At 42.2% G+C, this 18,768-nt stretch overlaps 1 protein-coding gene across 2 annotated transcripts in view; it reads right to left on the bottom strand.

Annotated features, from left to right (window-relative positions):
* Nucleotides 1–17,566, bottom strand: part of prkar2aa (protein kinase, cAMP-dependent, regulatory, type II, alpha A) — a 117,863-nt gene extending 100,297 nt beyond the window's left edge. Inside the window, exon 1 of one of the 2 annotated variants that reach the window (XM_061904871.1) lies at nucleotides 17,036–17,566. The gene's annotated coding sequence lies outside the window, so the exon portion shown is untranslated. The remainder of the gene's footprint in view (nucleotides 1–17,035) is intronic. The other variant, XM_061904872.1, reaches the window with a different exon arrangement.
* Between the last annotated feature and the right edge of the window lie 1,202 nt (nucleotides 17,567–18,768).

The raw sequence follows: 18,768 nt of genomic DNA, 5'->3' as shown, positions 1-18,768 counted from the left end.
TGGTGCCCATGTAAGTTTGGGTCGAAATTCTCCTTACTGCGCATGTCTTTGATGTCAGCTATACTTTGGTGGTGGAAAGGGGACTAAACTGAATAGTCTCGGATTGATCAATGAAGGGATTGGAGCGTTTATACAAACAATTAAACAAGGCGACTCGGTAAAAAATCTGGGTATTATCTTCGACCCGAGTCTCGTTTGAGTCACACATTAAGAGCGTTACTAAAACGGCCTTCTTTCATCTCCGTAATATCGCTAAAACTCGCTCCATTTTGTCCACTAGCGACGCTGAGATCATTATCCATGCGTTTGTTACGTCTCGTCTCGATTACTGTAACGTATTATTTTCGGGTCTCCCCATGTCTAGCATTAAACGATTACAGTTGGTACAAAATGCGGCAAAGGGCTATTCATCCAAATTGTTCTAGGGGGCATATTTTCAGAAAGCCAAGCACTAAGGAGGCCGGACCTCTCCCTTCAGAAATGTGCACATGGATACAAGTAATCGAATTAAAAGCCTAACCGGAATGAGAATGCTTCATGTAAAACACGCCGTTCGGAATATTCTGACCTCATCACACACTTTTAGATAAAAATGTCATTCCGATCAAGATTGGTGGTTTATGTGGAGGATAGTCATTCCAGATTGGTGCCCATGTAAGTTTGGGTCGAAATTCTCCTTACTGCGCGTGTCTTTGATGTCAGCTATGCTTTGGTGGTGGAAAGGGGACTAAACTGAATAGTCTCGGATTGATCAATGAAGGGATTGGAGCGTTTATACAAACAATTAAACAAGGCGACTCGGTAAAAAATCTGGGTATTATCTTCGACCTGACTCTCGTTTAACACATTAAGAGCGTTACTAAAACGGCCTTCTTTCATCTCCGTAATATCGCTAAAATTCGCTCCATTTTGTCCACTAGCGACGCTGAGATCATTATCCATACGTTTGTTACGTCTAGTCTCGATTACTGTAACGTATTATTTTCGGGTCTCCCCATGTCTAGCATTAAAAGATTACAGTTGGAACAAAATGCGGCTGCTAGACTTTTGACAAGAACAAGAAAGTGTGATCCTATTACGCCTGTACTGTATATACCTTTATATATACCTGTACTGTATATACCTTTATATATACCTATACTGTTATACCTTTATATATACCTATACTGGCTCACCTGCACTGGCTTCCTGTGCACTTAAGATGTGACTTTAAGGTTTTACTACTTACGTATAAAATACTACACGGTCTAGCTCCAGCCTATCTTGCCGATTGTATTGTACCATATGTCCCGGCAAGAAATCTGCGTTCAAAGTACTCCGGCTTATTAGTGAATCCCAGAGCCCAAAAAAAGTCTGCGGGCTATAGAGCGTTTTCCATTCGGGCTCCAGTACTCTGGAATGCCCTCCCAGTAACAGTTTGAGATGCTACCTTAGTAGAAGCATTAAAGTCTCACCTTAAAACTCATTTGTATACTCTAGCCTTTAAATAGACCCCCTTTTTAGACCATGGGCGATATATCGATATACTCAATATATCTCACAGAGACTTAAAGAAGCGCACCATCTTACATACGTCACATGTGTACGCCCTCGCGGAGCAGAGAGGTAGCGACATGGGTAACGTTAGTTGTGGTGCTAGCGGTGTGGTGCGAGTGGTAATACGAGAGAAAGAAGGTGCGAATCTGGTAACAAATGAAGAAAAATTAATTCCCAGAAAAACAGCTGGGGTCCATCATATGTCGAACAGACAACCGTAATTTTCAATTATGCGGCAAAAGCGTTGCTACAAAAAGTAACATTTCTGCTAATTTGTAGCATCATTTGAAAAATCCCCTGCCAGAGAATAAGGAGTGCTTGAAACTCCGCATGTCATCTCCGTTTGGTGCCACACCGACAAAATGCCGAGGCAACCATTTCCACATCAACGCCGTAAGAAAAATTTAGTCAACAACAGAAGGAGATAACATTCGCAGGAACATACCACATAGCGAAGGATTTGATTTCCTATTATGCAGCTCATTTTTATTCGACACTTATTGAAATATTTTGTGTGACATCATGCACAAAAGTGCACTTTATTTGTTTTAATCTATTGTAAAGGCGTTCTGTACAAAAAGTGCACTTTTATTTAGTGTTGTGCACTCATGGCTAGTTTTAAAATGTCTGACAATCTTGCACTTTCTGTTTTGGAAATGACATGAATGTTTTTGCCACTGCTAAGGCAAAATATCAATCAATCAATCAATGTTTACTTATATAGCCCTAAATCACTAGTGTCTCAAAGGGCTGCACAAACCACTACGACATCCTCGGTAGGCCCACATAAGGGCAAGGAAAACTCACACCCAGTGGGACGTCGGTGATGATGACTATGAGAACCTTGGAGAGGAATGTTACTCAAATCTCATCCACCGTAATAAAAACGATCCCAAATCTTTGTTTAGTACGGTAGCATGGCTAACCCAACAAGGGACCCCCGTCCAGTAGCTCCACCCACTCAGCTGATGACTTTATGCAATTCTTTAGTAAGAAAATTGAAGTCATTAGAAAGGAGATTAAAGACAATGCGTCCCAGCTACAACGGGGTTCTATTAACACTGACACGATTGTATATACGGCGGATACTGCCCTCCAAAATAGTTTCTCTCGTTTTGATGAAATAACAGAGGAATTGTTACAACGTGTAAATGGAATAAAACAAACAACATGTTTACTTGACCCTCTTACTGGGAAACTGATCAAGGAGCTCTTTGTATTATTAGGTCCATCAGTGCTAAATATTATAAACTTATCACTTTCCTCGGGCACTGTTCCCCTAGCACTCAAAAAAGCGGTTATTCATCCTCTTCTTAAAAGACCTAACCTCGATCCTGACCTCATGGTAAACTACCGACCGGTGTCTCACCTTCCCTTTATTTCAAAAATCCTCGAAAAAATTGTTGCGGAGCAGTTAAATGAACACTTAGCGTCTAACAATTTATGTGAAACCTTTCAATACGGTTTCAGGGCAAATCACTCTACGGAGACAGCCCTCGCAAAAATGACTAATGATAAATATGGAGGTATACAGTATATAGTGTATCGTGACACAGCCTAAAAAAAGGCAATATCGCCCAGCTCTACTTGCAACTGCAGCACGATTGCACGAAATCCACAACAAAGACAAAGGACACAACACACTAATAAAGCTGCAACACAACTTCAAGCCACAAAGGACGCAACCAACACAACAGAAGTGACAGAAAGAAAGAAATATAACAGATGGATGAAGGAGGCTATGGAAATTAGGAAGCGGGGGGGCGGGTACATGCTTTCAAACGCCTGAGACGCTGTCTATCATCAGCAATGCCAGGGCGGAAAACAGTAGAGGTGGAGGAAATAATACATTTTTAGATGCGTCGCAATTCGGACATGGACGATTATAAAACCAATCAGTAAAAGTCAATATTCAATAATGGATTTATTTATCGTGAAAACAGTAATGCAAACAGTTCTAAAACGTAGCAGACTAGAGCGAGCCACCTCCCTGAGAGATCCGACAAGCGCCTTTATTATAGGGCACTTATGTTCCAGTTTTGCAAACATTTCCATTAATTTAATCAATGTGATGGGAATTTCTTATTCCATATGCACTGTTTTTAAAAATTGCAAGTGATAAACGCTTATTTAAAGAAACGAAAATACATTTTAAACTGCATGAAAATACATCAATTAGGGCCATGTCTACACAAACACGGATACTTAATAAACACATACTTATATCTACATTTAGGCCTCTGGTCAAAACAAACGCATCATTTTGCCTTTAAAAACTTAGACTTCTGCAAACGCTGGCCAGGGTGTAGAGTTCCAAAGCTCTCCGCTTAGCCCAGGGGTGTCAAACTCAAATACAGAGTGGGCCAAAATTTTAACCGGAACAAAGCCGCGGGCCAAGGTTGAACAAATGAACCTTTTAATAGGGACCCAAACAAGTGTTGCATTAAATATTGAACAAGCAAGGCTTATATAACTTTAGTGACATGCAAAATCCAGTTTCAAATAATAATAACAATAATTAAAAGAATATCAATGGCATATCAAATAAAATTTAAATAAAAGTATTTTTTTCTATTTGCAATCTTCTGAGGTAAATATCAAATTTTTTTCCACAGGCTAATAATAAATTTGAAAATAAAATAACAATAATGAATGAACCAAACATTCAAGCCTTGAAGTAGCAAGAGAAAATGCATTAATTAAACATTAATTATTGGTCAGTTTGCTGGAAGTTTCCCGGAAGAGTTAGTGCTGCAAGGGGTTCTGGGTATTTGTTCCGTTGTGTTACGGTGCGGATGTTCACCTGAAATGTGTTTGTCATTCTTGTTTGGTGTGGGTTCAAAGTGTGGCGCATATTTGTAACAGTGCTAAAGTTGTTTACACGGCCACCCTCAGTGTGACCTGTATGGCTGTTGACCAAGTATGCTTTGCATTCACTTGTGCGTGTGTGTGTGTGTGTGTGTGTGTGTGTGTAAAAGCCACAAATATTATGTGACACGCTGTTAGTATAGGGGGAAAGCGGACGGGACGACAGGTTGTAGAGAACGCTAAAGCAGTGCCTTAAATGCACGGCCCCAATATAGTTGTCCAGGTGGAAATCGGTATAAATTCAGGAGAATGGTTACCCCGGGAGATTTTCGGGAGGGGCACTGAACTTTGGGAGTCTATCGGAGGGTTGGCAAGTATGAGTATTAGCGGTGAATGCTGTATAACACCGGCGGGCCAGCTCTAATGCTAAATTGATATTGCCTCAAGGGCCAAATTAAATTACACAGCGGGCCAATTTTGGCCCACGGGCCAGAGTTTGACACCCATGATCTACAGTAATACACCAAAAAAATCTACAGTTGTTGATTTACGGTAAAAAAAAAAAAAAAAAAAAAAAAAAACTGGCAGCTCAGATGCCAAACATGTACTGTAAAAATGCAGTTTTTTATACTTTACAGCAGAAAAACAAATGAAATTTTACAATAAAATTCTGGCAACTGAACTGCCTTTTTTTTTACCGTAAAAACTGAAGTACTGTTTTTCCATTTACAGTAATATACACTATTTTTTTAAAGGTGAAATTATTGCAACTTAACATATTTTTTTACGGAGTAGTAAATGGATGGATGGATGGATGGACAGGCCAAAAGTTTGGACACACCTTCTCCTTATTCAATGTGTTTTCTTTATTTTTATGAATATTTACATTGTAGATTGTCACTGAATGCTGCGTCTGCCTCATAATACGAAGGTCCTGCAGTCCTGGGTTCAAATCCAGGCTCGGGATCTTTCTGTGTGGAGTTTGCATGTTCTCCCCGTGAATGCGTGGGTTCCCTACGGGTACTCCGGCTTCCTCCCACCTCCAAAAACATGCACCTGGGGATAGGTTGATTGGTAACACTAAATTGGCCCCAGTGTGTGAATGTTGTCTGTCTATCTGTGTTGGCCCTGTGATGAGGTGGCGACTTGTCCAGGGTGTACCCCGCCTTCCGCCCGATTGTAGCTGAGATAGGCGCCAGCGCCCCCCACGACCCCAAAAGGGAATAAGCGGTAGAAAATGGATGGATGGATTGTCACTGAATGCATCATCAACACTATGACACACTTGTGAAAACCATTTCAGGTGACTACCTCTTGAAGCTCATGGAGAGAATGCCAAGAGTGTGCAAAGCAGTAATCAGAGCAAAGGGTGGCAATTTTGAAGAAACTAGAATATAAAAACATATTTTCAGTTATTTCACCTTTTTTGGTTAAGTACATAACATGTGTTCATTCCTAGTTTTGCTGCCTTCAGTGACAATGACAATAAAGAAAACCCATTGAATGAGAAGGTGTGTCCAAACTTTTGGTCTGTCCTGTGTGTGACCGCTAAACACACAACCGTCCATTGAAATGACTGGACGCTCTCTCCGGAGAAACATGCAATTTGTAAGAACCTACTGTCATAATGTTATTCACTCCCAAGTCTAGGTGGGAATATTTGACTACCGCATGATTCGATTACGATTCAGGAGGTACGATTCGATTAAAAATCAATTATTGATGCATCTTTAATTCATGCATATTGATGCAGTTTTACATTTCTTTTCGTTGCAACTTTTAAAAAGAAATTCCCGTCACGTTTATCAAATTCATTGAAATGTGTGCAAAACTTCCCCGTGGCCTCCTACCGGTTGGACGTGCCCTAAACACCTCCCTAGGGAGGCGTTCGGGTGGCATCCTGACCAGATGCCCGAACCACCTCATCTGGCTCCTCTCCATGTGGAGGAGCAGCGGCTTTACTTTGAGTTCCTCCCGGATGGCAGAGCTTCTCACCCTATCTCTAAGGGAGAGGAAACTCATTTGGGCCGCTTGTACCCGTGATCTTATTCAGGGACGGCGTGGCGCAGTGGGAGAGTGGCCGTGCGCAACCCGAGGGTCACTGGTTCAAATCCCACCTAGAACCAACCTTGTCACGTCCGTTGTGTCCTGAGCAAGACACTTCACCCTTGCTCCTGATTGGTGCTGGTTGGCGCCTTGCATGGCAGCTCCCTCCATCAGTGTGTGAATGTGTGTGTGAATGGGTAAATGTGGAAGTAGTGTCAAAGCGCTTTGAGTACCTTGAAGGTAGAAAAGCGCTATACAAGTACAACCCATTTATTTATTTATCATTTATCTTATCCTTTCGGTCATGACCCAAAGCTCATGACCATAGGTGAGGATGGGAACGTAGATCGACCGGTAAATTGAGAGCTTTGCCTTCCGGCTCAGCTCCTTCTTCACCACAATGGATCGATACAGCGTCCGCAAATACTGAAGACACCACACCGATCCGCCTGTCGATCTCACGATCCACTCTTCCCCCACTCGTGAACAAGACTCCGAGGGACTTGAACTACTCCACTTGGGGCAAGATCTCCTCCCCATCTTGGAGATGGCACTCCACCCTTTTCCGGGCGAGAACCATGGACTCGGACTTGGAGGTGCTGATTCTCATTCCGGTCGCTTCACACTCGGCTGCAAACCGATCCAGTGAGAACTGAAGATCCCGGTCAGATGAAGCCATCAGGACCACATCATCTGCAAAAAGCAGAGACCTAATCCTGCGGTCACCAAACCGGAACCCCTTAACGCCTTGAAATTCTGTCCATAAAAGTTATGAACAGAATCGGTGACAAAGGACAGCCTTGGCGGAGTCTAACCCTCACTGGAAATGTGTTCGACTTACTGCCGGCAATGCGGACCAAGTTCTGACACTGATCATACAGGGAGCGGACCGCCACAATAAGACAGTCCGATACCCCATACTCTCTGAGCACTCCCCACAGGACTTCCCGAGGGACACGGTCCAATGCCTTCTCCAAGTCCACAAAGCACATGTAGACTGGTTGGGCAAACTCCCATGCACCCTCAAGAACCCTGCGGAGAGTATAGAGCTGGTCCACAGTTCCACGACCAGGACGAAAACCACACTGTTCCTCCTGAATCCGAGGTTCGACTATCCGGTCTTCCCCGGTGTCCGGGGAAGACCCAGGACACGTTGGGAAGACTATGTCTCCCGGCTGGCCTGGGAACGCCTCGGAATCCCCCGGGAAAAGCTAGACGAAGTGGCTGGGGAGAGGGAAGTCTGGGTTTCCCTGCTTAGGTTGTTGCCCCCGTGACCCGACCTCGGATAAGCAGAAGAAGATGGATGGTGTGCAAAACTGGAAAATAAAGTGCCTTATACTAGAGGAGCTGGTTGGATCTCTCGGTGAGGTGGCTCGTAGCAGTCAGACAAATTTTAGAACTGTCTGGGCGGCATAGCTTGGTTGGTAGAGTGGCCGTGCCAGCAACCTGAGGGTTGCAGGTTCGATTCCCGCTTCCGCCATCCTAGTCACTGCCGTTGTGTCCTTGGGCAAGACACATTACCCACCTGCTCCCAGTGCCACCCACACTGGTTTAAATGTAACTTCGATATTGGGTTTCACTATGTAAAGCGCTTTGAGTCACTAGAGAAAAGCGCTATATAAATATAATTCACTTCACTTCTGCATTACCTTATTTACAATAAATAAATAGATCATCACTTATTAACGTTTGCTAATCTTTTTTTTTTACTCGTTCATGTTAGGGCTGGATGATATATTGAGTTTGTAAGATGTATCGATATATTTTTAAACAAGATATGAATTAAGACTTTTTAATATCAATAACAATCTGGGCTCTGGATCTTTCGGTGAGGAGTTTGCATGTTCTCCGCATGACAGCGGGGAACTCCCGGCTTCCTCCCACCTCCAAAGACATGCAAATGATTAGCAACACTAAATGGTCCCTAGTGTGTGAATGTTGAGTGTGAATGTTCTCTGTCTATCTGTGTTGGCAATGCGATGAAGTGGCGACTTGTCCAGGGTGTAGGCCGCCTTCCGCCGGAATGCAGCTGAGATATGCTCCAGCACCCACCCCGAACGGGACAAGCGGTAGAAAATGGATGGATAGAAGAACATGTTTACAAGTTTGCAAAGAATATTTTTAACCCAAATAGGTGAAATTACATAAACTTCCACGGCACGCCAGACTGTATCTCACGGCACAGTGGTTGAAAAACAATGCATTATACATATACACATACATGTACATATACATTCACTGTACAAACATACATATACACATACATGTACATATACATTCACTGTACAAACATACATATACACATACATGTACATATACATTCACTGTACAAACATACATATACACATACTGTACATACACAGTACATATATTAACGTTGTTACACTAGGGTAAACTGGGTAAGACATGGCCCACTGACAAAGCTTAACATGTTGTGGTATGATATGGTATTGTGACTATAACAATCTACAAGGTTTATAATGCTTGCTTCTCTTCCTCCATTTTTCTGCTATCTTTTGTATCTCTAGTTATCATTACGTATATGTAGGGGTGTGATGGTACGTGTATTTGTATTGAACCGTTTCGGTACGGGGGCTTCGGTTTGGTACGATGGGTGCCTAAAGTCTTAACAAGCTGCTCTGCTTTCTGCCTCTGTCTGAGCAGTGAGCACCCAGCATTGTCCCGCCCACACAACCATCTGATTGGTTACATACAAAGCCAATCAGCAGTGCGTACTCAGAGCGATGTAACAGCCAATCAGCAGTGCGTATTCAGAAAGCATGGAGTCAGTGCTCCGGCGTTGAGATGAGCAGATATGTGTTTAGCAGGTGAGCAGCGGACATCGTACACTCCCCAAATTATAAAAAACACTTCCCAGTCACAACTATTACAAACATCACTATGAGCCCGTTGACCTTCTAGAAACTTAAACTGCAGCTCAGCTCACTCATAGTTCTGGGTTGAGGTTAAGGCTAATTAGCTTTTAGCGTTACGTTAGCTCATTTTGCTGTGTGTGTGTGTGTGTGTATAATAAAAGTCAACTACAGGCTTCCCCAATGCTGTAATAAATTAAGCATGATGAGTTGACTTGAAACTGTTTAATGTTGCACTTGTAGAAGAAAAGTTTTGTCATTTTATTTAATCAAACAACTTGAGGCAGTTTAATGTGGATTAACGTGGGTCTAATTATTATAGTGTTCCCAATGTTAAAAGGATAAACCCATTGTTTACAAATTTGGTAAATAAATAACCAAAAAATGTATATTTTGTTTTCTTACTGTACCGAAAATGAACCGAACCGTGACCTCTAAACCGAGGTACGTACCGAACCGAATTTTTTGTGTACCGTTACACCCCTACGCATATGTATTGTCCCATTTGAACAATTTTATTGTTGATAATAGATGTAAATTATTGGTATTATTCATTATCAATTGTGCTATTTCTATTGGTATTTGTATTGCTCCATTTGTAGTGTAATAATGCTCATGGTCATTTCTGTATTATTATTTATTTCACTAAATGCTTCTTTGCTATCATTTTTACCATCATATTTGTACATATCGTATTTGCTGATGTTACTCTATTGTTGTTGTGTTTGCTGTTGTTTTTGTCTCCTGCCTTATCCCCCTCTTGTCCCCACAATTTCCACCTCTGTCTTCCTTTTTTTCTCTTTCTATCTCTTCTCCTGCTCCGGCCCAGCTGCACCAAATGATAATATAAATACATTTAATAAAGTCAAATACAAATATGGCAACAAGAGAAGTATCCCACACTTCTCTTTTGTAAAGTAAATGTGTACAGCCAATATGTGCATCAGCAGCAACAATATGATTTGCCTGAGAAGCTAGGCAGGACAAAAAGAAAAGAAAAACACTGCATTAACGGGCCAAATTGTGCCCGCGGGCCGCAAGCTGAATAACACTCATGTATTATTGACACACTTGTGACAATTAGCTTGAGGAGGCGGTGTTTTTTCAGAAAACTACAAAAACAAACAACTTAAAAATGGTGGTGGGACAAATAATGTCCCATTTACAGTATTAACTATGAAGGATAAAACACTGAATATTGACAACATATGACCGTCACACCCCCTCTCTATCCACATATTTTACAATCAAGAGAAACGCAACAAAAATGCAACAAACAGCGAAATATGAACGTCAAGGATAAAAACTAAAAACCCACCTACAATCTGATATATCTGATACATCACTGAACTTTACAACTTTGTTGTGAAAATCTCCTTCCACGTCTGTCCCCGACGCCCACATTTCAGGCTGGCTGTTCTGGAAACATTCGGTGGAAACACTCCCCACCCATACTGCTTGGTGCTTCGTCTGAGCTGCTGTGACTTAGATGACCAGAGTAACTAATTAGATGACCAGAGTAACTAATTAGATGACCATAGTAACTAATTAGATGACTATAGTAACTATTATATCATGCAAAAGTGCAGATTCCAATCATTGAAAGACTTAGTATTGTTCAAGACTTAAGATCATTAAAAAACATCACTGCACATCATAATGGCAGCTACACTTTCCATCTTTTAAAGATCTAAAAAAAAATATTTGGGGAATGTCCGGCGGGCTAGATTGAAAAGCTTAACGGGCTGCATGTGGCATTAAGTTGCCCAGGTCTGTTCTTGAGTGCAGCAGTGGAAAACAGTCCTTGGTGGAGGCTGGAGGAGTCTGCAGATTTTCTTAGCACTGGTCAGGCACCGGCTTTTTGTTTTTGTGATCTTCTTAGCACTGGTCAGGCAGCGGCTTTTTCTTTTTGCGATCTCCTGTTATTGACTCACTTAGCGTTTAACTTTGGCGGTTTAGCGAAGAGGCTAATACTCCTGACAATTAGCTTGAGGAGGCAGTGTTTTTTTCAGGAAACTACAAAAACAAACAACCTAGTAATGGTAACGGGACAAATAATGTCGGTCATTTAGTGAGATTAGTGGTGTATTTTGGAGGAGTTCCATCCATCCAGACCTTAGCTCCCTCATTAATACAAAACCTCACAATAATGTCTGATTGAAAACTATATACGTTAGAGACACCGCCTTAAAAACGAAATGGAATTTTACATTTTTTACTGAATGAGACACCCAGAATGTAAATGAAAATAAAGAATGTGAGATTTACAATATTAACAATGAAGGATAAAACACTGAATATTGACAACACATGACCATCACACATCCTCTCCGTCCACATATTTACAATCAAGCGAAACGCAACAAAAATCAAACAGCGAAATATGAACGTGAAGGGTAAAAACAAAAAAAACGCCTACAATCTGATATATCTGATATATCACTAAACTTTACAACTGTGTTGAAAAAAATCTCCTTCCACGTCTGTCCCTGACACCCACATTTTAGGCTGGCTGTTCTAGAAACATTCGGTGGAAACGCTCCCCACCTACAGTGCTTGGTGCCTCGTCTGAGTTGCTGTGACTTAGATGACCAGAGTAACTAATTAGATGACCATAGTAACTAATTAGATGACCATAGTAACTAATTAGATGACCATAGTAACTATTATATCATGCAAAAGTGCAGATTCCAACCATTGAAAGACTTAGTATTGTTCAAGACTTAAGATCATTAAAAAACATCAGTGCACATCATAATGGCAGCTACACTTTCCGTCTTTTAAAGATCTAAAAAAAAATATTTGGGAATGTCTGGCGGGCCGGATTGAAAATCTTAACGGGCCACATGTGGCCTTAATTTGCCCAGGTCTGTTCTTGATTAGGGCTTCACGGTGGAAGAGGGGTTAGTGCGTCTGCCTCACAATACGAAGGTCCTGAGTAGTCAGGGTTCAATCCCGGGCTCGGGATCTTTCTGTGTGGAGTTTGCATGTCCTCCCCGTGAATGCGTGGGTTCCCTCCGAGTACTCTGGCTTCCTCCCACCTCCAAAGACATGCACCTGGGGATAGGTTGATTGGCAACACTAAATGGTCCCTAGTGTGTGAATGTGAGTGTGATTGCTGTCTGTCTATCTGTGTTGGCCCTGCGATGAGGTGGCGACTTGTCCAGGGTGTACACCGCCTTTCGCCTGATTGTAGCTGAGATAGACACCAGCGCACCCCGCGACCCCAAAGGGGATAAGCGGTAGAAAATGGATGGATGGTTGGATGGATGTTCTTGAGTCCAGCAGTGGAAAACAGTCCTTGGTGGGCGAGGGAGGTGTCTTCAGATTTTCTGAGCACTGGTCAGGCAGCGGCTTTTTCTTTTTGCGATCTCCTATTATTGACACACTTAGCGGCTTAACAAAGAGGCTAATACTCCTGACAAATTGCTTGAGGAGGCGGTGTTTTTTTTTAGGAAACTACAAAAACAAACAACTTAGTAATACTGACGGGACAAATAATGTCGGTCATTTAGTGAGATTAGTGGTGTATTTTGGAGGAGTTCCATCCATCCAGACCTGAGCTCCCTCATTAATACAAAACCTCACAATAATGTCTGATTGAAAACTAAATACGTTACGGAGAGACTGCCTTAAAAACGAAATGGAATTTTACATTTTTTACTGAATGAGACACCCAGAATGTATATGAAAATAAAGAATGTGAGATTTACAATATTAACTACGAAGGATAAAACACTGAATATTGACATCAAATGACCGTCACACATCCTCTCCATCCACATATTTTACAATCAAGCGAAACGCAACAAAAATGCAACAAACAGCGAAATATAAACGCCAGGGGTAAAAACAAAAAACCCACCTACAATCTGATACATCACAAAATTTTATAACTTTGTTGTGAAAATCTCCTTCCGCGTCTGTTCCTGACACCCACATTTCAGGCTGGCCGCCCTGGAAACACTCGGTGGGAACGCTCCCCACCCACAGTGCTTGGTGCCTCGTCTGAGCTGCTGTGACTTAAATGACCATAGTAACTAATTAGATGACCATAGTAACTAATTAGATGACCATAGTAACTAATTAGATGACCATAGTAACTAATTAGATGACTATAGTAACTAATTAGATGACCATAGTAACTAATTAGATGACTATAGTAACTAATTAGATGACCATAGTAACTAATTAGATGACCGTAGTAACTATTATATCATGCAAAAGCGCAGATTCCAACCATTGAAATACTTAGTATAGTTCAAGACTTCCGGGCATTAGAAAACATGACTGCACATCATAATGGCCGCTACACTTTCCAATTATTTGGGAATGTCTGGCGGGCCAGATTGAAAATCTTAACGGGCCGCATGTGGCCTTAAAAGTCTACTGTAATGAGATTTTCTTATTTAAAAAGGGGATAACAGGTCCATTCTATGTGTCATACTTGATCATTTCGCGATATTGCCATATTTTTGCTGAAAGGATTTAGTAGAGAACATCGATGGTAAAGTTCGCAACTTTTGGTCGTTAATAAAAAAGCCTTGCCTTTACCGGAAGTAGCAGACGATGTGCGCGTGACATCACAGGTTGTAGAGCTCCTCACATCCTCACATTGTTTACAATCATAGCCACCAGCAGCGAGAATGATTCGCACCGAGAAAGCGACAATTTCCCCATTAATTTGAGCGAGGATGAAAGATTCGTGGATGAGGATAGTGAGAGTGAAGGACTAAAAAAAAAAAAAAAGCTTAAAACATTTTTTTTTTTAAAAGACGAGGGCAGTGAGAGCGATTCAGATGTTATTAGACACATTCACTAGGATAATTCTGGAAAATCCCTGATCTGCTTATTGTGTTACTAGTGTTTTAGTGAGATTATATGGTACCTGAAAGTCGGAGGGGTGTGGCCACAGGTGTGGTGACCGCCAGTGTCTCCGGTGGGAGGAGGTAATAGTCCGCAGCTGCAGGAGGACACAAGCTCTGCACATAACTACAGTAAGAGCCGACTTATTACCACAATTTTCTCACCAAAACCTGCCGTTTGACATGTGGTCGGGAACCATGTTCGCTTGACCGCTCTGTTCCATAGTAAAGCTTCACCTTCGGGAATTTTAAACAAGGAAACACCGGCTGTGTTTGTGTGGCTAAAGGCGGCCGCAATACACCGCTTCCCACCTACATCTTTCTTCTATGACGTCTCCATTATTAATTGAACAAATTGCAAAAGATTCAGCAACACAGATGTCCAGAATACTGTGTAATTATGCGATTAAAGGCCTACTGAAACCCACTACTAGCGACCACGCAGTCTGATAGTTTATATATCAATGATGAAATATTAACATTGCAACACATGCCAATACGGCCGGTTTAGTTTACTAAATTGCAATTTTAAATTTCCCGAGGAGTTTCTTGTTGAAAACGTCGTGGAATGATGACGCGGGCGCGTGACGTCACGGACTGTCAGGACATATTAGCGCAGCACCATTTGCGGCTAAAAGTCGGCTCTTTTCATCGCGCAATTAAACAGTATTCTGGACATCTGTGTTGCTGAACCTTTTGCAATTTGTTCAATTAATAATGGAGAAGTCAATGTAAAAAGATGGAGTTGGGAAGCTTTAGCCACACAAACATAAGGTGATTCCTTGTTTAAAATTCCCGGAGGTGAAACTTTACCATGGATCAGAGCGGTCAAGCGAACATGGTTCCCGACCACTTGTCAACCGGCACGTTTCGGTGAGAAAATTGTGGTAAAAAGTCGCCTCTTACCGGAGATCTGGTGAGCTTGCGCCGTCCATGCAGCTGCCTCACAGACTGGCCTCAAGACAACCGTGGACACACCCTTCCGACTATCAGGTACTATTTAATCTCACTAAAACACTAGCAACACAATAGAAAGATAAGGGATTTCCCAGAATTATCCTAGTAAATGTGTCTGAAAACATCTGAATCCGTCCCAATGCAATCGCCTTTTTTTTTTTTTTACTTTAATCATTTACTTTTTATTTTTCTAGTCCTTCGCTATCAATATCATCATCCTTGCTCGAATTATTGGGGAAATTGTCGTTTTCTCGGTCCGAATAGCTCTTGCTGCTGGAGGCTTCCATGGTATACCTCGGTTGGTGGAGTGGCCGTGCCAGCAACTTGAGGGATGCAGGTTCGATTCCCGCTTACGCCATCCTAGGCAATGCCGTTGTGTCCTTGGGCAAGACACTTTACCCACCTGCTCCCAGTGCCACCCACACTGGTTTAAATGTAACTTAGATATAGGGTTTCACTATGTAAAGCGCTTTGAGTCACTAGAGAAAAGCGCTATATAAATATAATTCACTTCACTTCACTTACCTTAAAACTCATTTGTATACTCTAGCCTTTAAATAGACTCCCTTTTTAGACCAGTTGATCTGCCGTTTCTTTTCTTTTTTCTCCTATGTCCCACTCTCCCGTGTGGAGGGGGTCCGGTCCGATCCGGTGGCCATGTACTGCTTGCCTGTGTATCGGCTGGGGACATCTCTGCGCTGCTGATCCGCCTCCGCTTGGGATGGTTTCCTGCTGGCTCCGCTGTGAACGGGACTCTCGCTGCTGTGTTGGATCCGCTTTGGACGGGACTCTCGCGACTGTGTTGGATCCATTATGGATTGAACTTTCACAGTATCATGTTAGACCCGCTCGACATCCATTGCTTTCCTCCTCTCCAAGGTTCTCATAGTCATCATTGTCACCGACGTCCCACTGGGTCATTATTGTCACCGATGTCCCGCTGGGTGTGAGTTTTCCTTGCCCTTATGTGGGCCTACCGAGGATGTCGTAGTGGTTTGTGCAGCCCTTTGAGACACTAGTGATTTAGGGCTATATAATCAATCAATCAATCAATGTTTACTTATAGAAATAGAATAAAGTCAATCAATCAAAGTCAATCAATCAATGTTTACTTCTATAGCCCTAAATCACTAGTGTCTCAAAGGGCTGCACAAACCACTACGACATCCTCGGTAGGCCCACATAAGGGCAAGGAAAACTCACACCCAGTGGGACGTCGGTGACAATGATGACTATGAGAACCTTGGAGAGGAGCACATTGATTGATTGATGGATTGATTGATTATAAACAATGTGAGGACGTGAGGAGCCCTCACCCTTGTGACGTCATCTTCTGTGATTTCCAGTAAAGGCAAGGCTTTTTTATTAGCAACCAAAAGTTGTGAACTTTATCGTCGATGTTCTCTACTAAATCCTTTCAGCAAAAACATGGCAATATCGTGAAATGATCAAGTATGACACATAGAATGGACCTGCTATCCCCGTTTAAATAAGAAAATCTCATTTCAGTAGGCTTTAATTTGCCCAGGTCTGTCCTAGAGTCCAGCAGTGGAAAACAATCCGTGGTGGGGGTGGGAGGAGTCTGCAGATTTTCCGAGCACTGGTCAGGCAGCGGCTTTTTTCTTTTTGCGATCTCCTATTAATGACACACTTAGCGGCTTAGCAAAGAGGCTAATACTCGTGACAAATAGCTTGAGGAGGTGGTGTTTTTAAGGAAACTACAAAAACAAACAACTTAGTAATGCTGGCGGGACAAATAATGTCGGTCATTTAGTGAGATTAGTGGTGTATTTTGGAGGAGTTCCATCCAGACTTTAGCTCCCCCATGCTAGCTGGTCCTTTGAGGGTTTATGGCAGCTTAGCCCGAGTGCGCCGGTCGGAGAAGTTCCAGCCAAGGTGAGTGGTTTAACAACAAAACAACAACAAAAAGGCTTCTGCGTGTAAACTTACGTGCAAATCGAGCTCACCGGCTATGAAGTCGCCGAAAAATGCCCTCCTTTCGCCGCGTCGTCTTCCGTCTCAGCAGCCCGAGCTGTCAGCCAGAGGCGGGGAGGACAGCCGACGTATCCCCGCTGTCAGAAGACACGTCTCTCCCCACGTAGCGCCCACTATGTCGCTGGCGTCACCTTTGCTGACGAGCCGCCTCGACGTTTCGGGAGGAAGCGTGCGACGACGTGGGTCGAAGGCGAGAGAGGGAGAGGGGGGGGAAAAAAAAAAAAAAAAAAAAGCTATCCGGCTAACTAGCTAACAGCTTGTATCAGATCTGATACAAGGCGTCGACCTTTTTTTTTTTTTTTTTTTAGGAAACACACCAAAAAAAAAAAAAAAAAAAAGGCCCTCACAAAAACGTGTCGTTTTTAGATGCGGTGATAAAGTGCTGATTGTAACGTGGAGACGCGCGCATAAACGGAAGGACTCGTCCTCCTCCTCCCCGGCCAGAGAAGAGACTCCACAGCCTGTCAGTGCGAGAATGAGCCCTCCCCCCTCAGGACCGCAGGAAGCCTGGTGGGCGTGGCCTGGGGAGAAAAAGCCTTGACATGTTGACTGACGTGAGGTAGGGCCAATCACGTTGCAAGCAGATAAGAAGAGGAGGCGCGGTGGAAAACAAGGCCCCGCCCACAGAAAAAGTCGACGTTAATTTGAATGGAAAAATAATAATGATATAATAGCGTAATTAGAAAAACAAATATTTTCTTTTTTGTTAAATATTTTTGTTCTCTATTCATATTTTGTAATCACACACAATATTTTACCATTTTTATTATACAACAATGTAAAATGATTGTGTTGTCCGCGGAAGTTACATGATTTTATCTTAAGTTAACAAATATAGTTATGACAATAATATAAGACTTAGACTTAGACTTCCTTTTTATTGTCATTCAAATGTGAACTTTTCAGCACAGATAAGAACGAAATGTTGTTACATAACCTCATGGTAGTGCAGGATGATAATAAAAAACAATAAGGTCCATATATAATTAAATAAATATATATACGGTAAATAAAATATAAATATATATATATATATATATATATATATATATATAAAATAATACTGAATGTGAGTGTGAATGTTGTCTGTCTATCTGTGTTGGCCCTGCGATGAGGTGGCGACTTGTCCAGGGTGTACCCCGCCTTCCGCCCGATTGTAGCTGAGATAGGCGCCAGCGCCCCCCGCGACCCCAAAAAGGGAATAAGCGGTAGGAAATGGATGGATGGATGGATAATACATATGTATAAATATATATAAATAAATAGATTACTGTACAAAGTATTGATTTTTTTTTCAATTTTTTTTTGTTTATATTGTGACTTTTTTTACACCAAAATATTACTATTTTCCCAATTGACCATTTTGTCAAGACTATTTCTCCACAGCCTGTCAGTGCGAGAATGAGCCCTCCCCCCTCAGGACCGCAGGAAGCCTGGTGGGCGTGGCCTGGGGAGAAAAAGCCTTGACATGTTGACTGACGTGAGGTGGGGCCAATCATGTTGCATGCAGTTATGCAGAGGAGGCGTGACAGAAAACAAGGCCCCGCCCACAGAAAAAGTCGACGTTAATTTGAATGGAAACATAGTAATGACATAATAGCGTAATTAGAAAAACAAATCTTTTTTTTTTTATTAAAAACATACCAAAAATATTTGTTCTCTATTCATATTTTGTAATCACACACACT

The sequence above is a fragment of the Nerophis ophidion genome, linkage group LG06 (genome assembly GCF_033978795.1).
Source record: "Nerophis ophidion isolate RoL-2023_Sa linkage group LG06, RoL_Noph_v1.0, whole genome shotgun sequence".
Classification (NCBI taxonomy): Eukaryota; Metazoa; Chordata; class Actinopteri; order Syngnathiformes; family Syngnathidae; genus Nerophis; species Nerophis ophidion.
Note: the sequence above shows the minus strand (reverse complement) of the source record. Positions and strands in the feature narration are given on the sequence as shown.